The following is a 7,127-nucleotide window of genomic DNA, read 5'->3' as shown; positions in this document are numbered from 1 at the left end:
GCGCATCCCGGGAGCGCGGGAGCGCGCGGGGCGGGGCCAGGGGACGGTGCCGGCAGCCAAGGCGCGCCCCCGTCCCGGGGGCCGGCCCGGCTCTGCCCCCGCCGGCAGCGAGCTTCCCGGGCGTGCTCCCCTCTCTCTGCATCCCTCCCGCCAGCCCCCGTCCGTGCGCGTCTCTCTCCAGGCACCCGCTACGTCTGAGCCCGAGGAGGCTGTTATACCTGGGAAGCAAATTCCCGTGGCTGTGTCCCTACCCCGCTCAGCCCGCAGCCCAACCTCCAGTAATAGGGAAGTCAGCACACAGCGGTGGAGCTTCACTTCTTTTTTTTTGGTTTTTCAGGTCGGCTTCAAACAAGCCACTTAGATGCGGAAGTGTCTTTGGAGAAAAAAAAAAAAAAAGAAAAAAATTAAAAAGTGGCAAAGGCAGAAAAGCAAAGAATACAGATAAAAATTTAAAAGCCACAGAAATGCCAGAAGAGATGCTAATTAGAAGGAGCTCTCAGAATGATCTGATGCTTTCAAAGGCTGAAATACTTGACATTCAGTAGCATGAAAACTGTGGAAAATTAATTCCACAAATGTCTAGCCATGATGCCAAATATTTCTTCACCTGCAGAAATCAGTTACAAAACTCAAGTTCCAGGCCCTTCCCCAAGAGCCAATGCTGAAGGCAGCTGCTGTGGTAGCACCTTGCACACCCTCCCTGGGAACCACTACCTGGACCGTGCTGGGGATCCACTGGAGGTGGGAGAAGGCAACTCCCCTTTGCAGAGTGCAGCAGGCTCAGGAACAATCCAAAAGGGCCATGTTAACATTCATGTGGGCCTGAGGGGAATGCACACCAAAGCAACCTGCAGGTGAACACACCCGAAAGGGGACACATCCCAAAATGTGTGCCAGGGTCACTGCAATGAGGGATTCCCAGGAGGACCTGCAGCCCGAGCATAGGCTGCTGCTAGCAGCAGTCTCTAACAAAAAAGCCTGTCACACACACCTCGCTAACCAGTGACAACACCCACATGCTGTCCTTGGCATCCTATTTTAAAAATAATGCTCAGTTTTTTCCTTTACAGCTTATAAAGAGAAAGTAAAACTCATTCACAGACTTCTGGTAGAGATCAGAAAGAGCAATGATGCAAGATGATCTTCTTCCAGCCAACCTGAGACTTCTTCCTCAGCGAGGACTCAAACCACAGAATATGTTGAGTTGGAAGGCACCCACAAGGACCACGGAGTCCAACTCCTGGCCCTGCACAGCACCATCCCCACCCTCACACATAAAATGTTCTGCCTCCCTACATTTATCCTTTGTCCATTTTAGCCCAATACTGGGTTTGCTCTCTCTGCATACATAAAAATGGTAAATCTACTATAGTTTTTAGTCCTTACATTGATTTCTATTTTCTTTTATCAAGTTACTAGTTTTGGCCAGATTCTTGTAACAGCAGAAATAAGCAGGAGTTTCAATATTTACACCAAAAGAATTAGAAGTAAGCTTTTCCTGTACAGTGAAACTGTTCCTTAAGCTGTATTTCAATGATCTGTGGAGCCTTCTGTTGTCAAAACAAGCTGGTTGTAGGGATTCTCTTGTGTAGCCTATTTCAGTATTTTCATAGAAGTAGTAACGATACTGAAAAAAAAGATTAATTTGAAAAGTTCTCCCGTATTATAACATCACTGTAGAAGATATTGTGGCCTTGAACAGAAAAAAAAAAAAAAAAAGAGTTGTCCTCCTCCTATTTTTTGGAATCAAGAGAAGGTGCAGGAGGGCTGTTAGAGACCTTTACACAAGCCTTGTCCACTGTTGCCCATCCATAATGTAACCAGGCTGTTCTCTTACCTGCATTAAGATAAAACCTGCTCAGCTCCAAGGTCAGAAAGAAGCACAATGGCCACCCACTGCCTGTGCATTTTTAATTTTTTAAGATGAATCCTTCTTTTTTAGGTGGTTCTGTGCTAACAATGAACAGCACATCTGCAAGTCTTGAGACATGACAGAAATAGAGCCATAGGCTCACCAAACCAAAGCCCACCTGTATTCCATGAGTCTCTGAAAGCAGACAGCAGACTCCACAGTCCATCTGTGTCCAGACCCATCCACTAGATGTCAAGGCCTGCATTTAGCAGCAAAAAAAGTTCTACAATCATGTTGTGAAATAATTTTATTTAAGAGTTTCACAGAGTTGACATTTTTGAATGCAGATTCTACAGATGGCCTTCACGTTGCACAACATTGTCTCCAGAGTTGCCATATTATGGTCCCCAAGCTCCATCTCAGCCTGAAAGATTTTCTAAGTAGTATTTCGAACACGGTATTGATAAAACACAACTAAGGAATAATTATTTCCTATTTACAGACTACAACAAAGACATAGCAATATCTTCCAGCAAGTTTAGTACAAACAAATTATTTTTCAGAATGAATAACTACCTTGTGTAACTGATTTAAGCATGACATTACAGAGGACTGTAATGTAAAGTGCAAGTGGTAAGAGTAATAAGAATAATAGAAATCAAATAAAACCGAATTCCCTCGTGGTTCTTTACATAGCATATCTCTATGTAATTTCTGACACAGAAAGCACTGACAGACCCAGAGTGGTTAGTCCTTTGACATGGGGCTCTGGGAACTACTTACCCATTAACAAGTAGTATACTTCCACAGGTAGTAGTTCTTTTGAGAGCCAGGATGCTTGTGTCTCTCAAACCTGTAAATTCTTCACAGGATGTCCTAAAAAATAAGGACATGAAACACCACATGGGGTGAGCAAAAACCTTCTATTCATATTTACACCAAAATAATTAGAAGTAAGCTTTTCCAGTGTTTACAAGCTCTAATAGACAGAAGTGCCCCAATGTAGGAAGCTGGGCACAAATGTAATGAAAAAGTCATTATTCCTGAGAGCTTTCAGCTTTTTGAGTGGTTGCAGACTGCACCTGAACAGAGCCACACCAAATTCCCTCATTCATCAGTGCGCAACTTGCATTTGATCAGCCAAGAAGAGCAATATAACTCATTTCCCTTAAAAGCACACAAAATGTCAGGTATTATGCAGTAACAGAAACACAGAAAACACAGAAACAATAATAATCACAGAGAAGCCTACTGAAGAGTCTCATTCCAAGCAAACAGACATTTAAATTATTACCTGAGTCCAAAAGGGACTCATGGTAAGACCACAGTACTTTTCTCTCCATTAGACTTCATTTTAAGAGGCATCAAGCAGCCTTACAGTCACAATTCCCTTTTTCTCTACAGTATTTGGAAAATACAAGAGAAATAAGCAAATGCAATTTCTGTCCCATTCCATCTAGAAGTTAATTCCTTTTTTGTCATGGTCACAGGAAAATCTCCCTTATTTTTTTCACAAGTGCTAATTGTAAATCTATACAGCAGAGTTTGTCCTCCTCCCTTAAGATGGAGCCTAATTAAAAACTTTTGTTTCCCATTTCTGTTTGTTTTAATATGTGCACTCCCAAGTTCCTAATTGCACAAATTCAATGTACGTAAGAAGCACATTCTGCTCGTTTCCTCATGTATCTCAAACTAGAAGTACAAGCAGTTAAATATCTGAATGAGCCAGTAAGAAAATCAAATCAGCATTAAAACAAACAAACCACTAAACAAAAAAAAAAAAAAAAATCCTCATGAATCCTTAAAAAGTGCAAGCACAGATTGAGAGATAAAATTTCTGTGGTACTTCAGAGATGTGAAAGCTCACAAGCAAAAGGCACGATCTTGCTAGCAGCTGCAAAAGAATTATAGAATGTTCTAGCCCGCTCTTTCTAATAAACAGCCTATACAACCAAAACAGAGCAGAAACAACGAGTCTTACTCAAAGCATGAATACAAAATTTTGTTCACTACACACTAAACTATAATATCAAATGTAAAGTTAACTAATGAATTAAATCATTAAACAAATACTTAAGGACCAATCAAAAAATTCCTCATTTCCTTTTCCCAATAAATTTTACATGTATTTTTTATTGCATTAAGGTGTCAGTAAATTTGATTATTTCATTCAAAGATTATATTTTTTTACTTCCTCTATGCAGAAGAGCAAACATCTGATTTTGAAATGAAAAAATGAAATATTTAAATCAATATGCCTTTTTATTTTAATGTACAGTTCTCTCAGGTTTCTGTACACCATTATACAAGAAAAATTAAAAGTAACTAGGAAAACAGCTTTGAACGCCGCCGTGTGGTCGTTGGCAACTTCAATGCTCAAAACACTGGAGAATGCGGGCATCGATCCCGCTACCTCTCGCATGCTAAGCGAGCGCTCTACCATTTGAGCTAATTCCCCACCTATAAAAAAAAAGTTTTAAAACTAGGACATAGACATTTTGAACTTACAAAAACCAAAACCTAACTATGTTTGTTTATAAATTCGTTGTTTCTTGCTGAGTCATTCTTTCTACTCAACAACTGACTGCAGCACACAGCTGCAATCATGGGACACATCTTTCAGCATGCACACGATCAGAATGATCTTATTCATCCTTTTATAGCACGAGTCTTTGTTATTCAGCTGGTTTCATACAAGAAGCTCTCCAAAAGATCAGGTTACTTAAAAGAAACCAAATGTGTGTTTCTAGAGGAAAAAGGAAAAAAAAAAAAAGGCCCTACTTTTATTGAACAACTGTTCCAAATTCAACAAGGAAATCCCATGTTCTTTCCAATTTTCAGGCCATGCACATGTAAAGACTAGTTCAGGAAATGTTTAATAGAGGAAAAAAATGTTATATGCTTGAATTAAACAGTTTTATAGTCAAAACTTACACATATGTGTGTGAGCGCATATATATATCTATATATGCACACACACATCCTGTCATATAAATATGTATATATGCACACATACATCCTTTTGGCGGGTGCCTGGCTTCTCTGAGAAGCGTCAAGTGAAAATAAAGCAGATCTGTATTTTTCTTATTTATTACCTCACCAAACGCACTTCCCTATAATTAATACATTACTTTTACCAGCCTTAAAACACTGACTTTTTGAAAAATGAACGCACCGGTGCTCACGTGGCTTGACACGTAGTATAAAGCTTACAGCGTAGGCAGCGAACACGATGGTGCACGCCCCCTCCCCCCTAAACTGCACCCACAGCCCCGGGCGCCTGGGCCTTTACCACCCCTAAAAACTGCACCCACAACCCCTGGTCCTTTACCCCCGCAAAACTGCACCCAGAGCCCCCTGGAGCTCGGCTCCCCCCAAAGAGCACCCAGATGCCTCGGGGCCCGGCCCCCGCCCCGCCGGGCAGCAGCGATGGCACGGCCGCCCCGGAGCAGCGGTGCCCCGGCCGCTCCGCGCCCGTCCCCGAGCTCCCGCCATGGCCCCTGCAGCTGCGGCTCCCTCACGGCCCCTGGGCCGCGGCTCCTCGCGTTTGCTTCGCTGCTTCCGCGGGACAGCAGTCTCTGCTTCCACAAAGCCTTTCCCTTGGCGTTCCAAAATCCCCTGCCACCTGCTCCGTGCTCTGCCATCCCCTCCTTCCCCCAGCCTCCTCGCTTCTGCTTCACAGAATTACAGGATTGACTAGGTTGGAAAAGACTTCAGAGATCATCGAGTTTAACATCTGCCTGAACACCACCACCATGTAAACCAGACCGTGCCATTAAGTGCCACATCCAGTCTTTCCTTAAATATCCCCAGGGACAGTGACTCCACCACCTCCCTGGGCAGCCCATGACGCCGGCAGTTTATTTACAGACATGAACAGGACGGGGCTGCTGGAATAGCGTCTCAAGCTGTTTATTTTTTCAGCATCAGTCTCATTACATGATTATGATAATGGAAAGATGCTAACAGCTCACAAATCCAGGAAGCAGGCTGGAAAACTTAAGGTTACAGCATACTTTATAACCTTCTAAGCCAATTACATGAAGCAAAAGCATCTATCCAATCACCAAAGCAAAAGTTCTATCCAATCACCATAAGCACACATAGCTTTGGTTAAAACAATACTTACTTATTTCTAATACAATACCCATTTGTGAGGCACAACGCATAGAGCCCTATTCATAAGCTTAACCTTCCTAATATCTTGCTAGATAAACTTTTTGCAACTTAGAAAGCCAAACAAGCACTAATACACAGCTCTATTGTTCTTATTCCCATGTCTTCTCTACAGCTTAAATAATTTTTCTGCTGCTTTAGCACTGTTCACAATTCCACTGTATCTGAGGCCTGTCTTCTGCAGTTTTCCTAAAACCCTCTGATTTTATGGATTCCCACAGCCCATTCCAATGCCTAATCACCCCTTCTGTGAAGTAATTCTTTATGATGTCCAAACTAAACTTCCCCTGGCGTATCTTACAACTATGTCCTCTTGTCCTCTCCCTAGATGCATGTGAGAAGAGGCTGACCCTCATCTGGCTACAATCTCCTTTCAGGTGGTTGTGAAGAGTGATAAGGTCTCCCCTTAAGGAGCCTCATTTTCTCCATGACAAACACCTGCAGCTCCCTCAGCCACTCCTCAATAGGACATGTGCTCCAGACCCTCTACCAGCTCTGTCGTGTTCCTCTGGACACACCTCAATATCCCTCTTGGTGCGGGAGGCCCAGAACTGAACACGGCACTCAAGGTGAGGCCTCGCCGGTGCTGAGTACAGTGTGACAATCACTGGTCCTGCTGGCCACACTATTTCTGATACAAAAATAATGTGAACACACCTGTAACAACTGTAACAACTTCCACATACATACAGGTAACTTGATCGACCCAGGTTTTTTGAGCTGAATCAAACCAAAGTGGCTGAGCTCCGCTTTACATCTTTCCTCTACCTATTTTAACCACAGAGGTCTCTCAGGTCTATCTTTGAAACATAAAGCGATACACCAAGCAAGAGAGCTGGGTTTGGCTCTGGTTCTCTGTAGGGTGAGAAGAGTTTACAAACTCCACCTGATTTGTCATGGCAGTGTTCACTTCTGCTCTTCTCCATAAACCCTCTCTGGTCCTGCACATACAGACAAATTATGTAGCCCATAATATGCCACCCAGTGACTTTCTGACTGTTGTTTGAACATCTTCATTTACAGAAGAGATTGTTCCTGCACTGTGTCGGCACTAAACCAGACAATGGTTCCTTGCTAAGCCAGGCCACATTGCTCACTC

The 7,127-nt window shown here is 43.0% G+C and overlaps 1 non-coding gene across 1 annotated transcript; it reads right to left on the bottom strand.

The window, feature by feature from the left end:
- Nucleotides 1-4,237: 4,237 nt before the first annotated feature.
- TRNAA-AGC (transfer RNA alanine (anticodon AGC)) lies at nucleotides 4,238-4,310 on the bottom strand. Its single transcript has one exon. It is a non-coding gene; the product is annotated as a tRNA-Ala (tRNA).
- Between the last annotated feature and the right edge of the window lie 2,817 nt (nucleotides 4,311-7,127).

Source organism: Molothrus aeneus, chromosome 1 (genome assembly GCF_037042795.1).
Source record: "Molothrus aeneus isolate 106 chromosome 1, BPBGC_Maene_1.0, whole genome shotgun sequence".
Classification (NCBI taxonomy): Eukaryota; Metazoa; Chordata; class Aves; order Passeriformes; family Icteridae; genus Molothrus; species Molothrus aeneus.
Note: the sequence above shows the minus strand (reverse complement) of the source record. Positions and strands in the feature narration are given on the sequence as shown.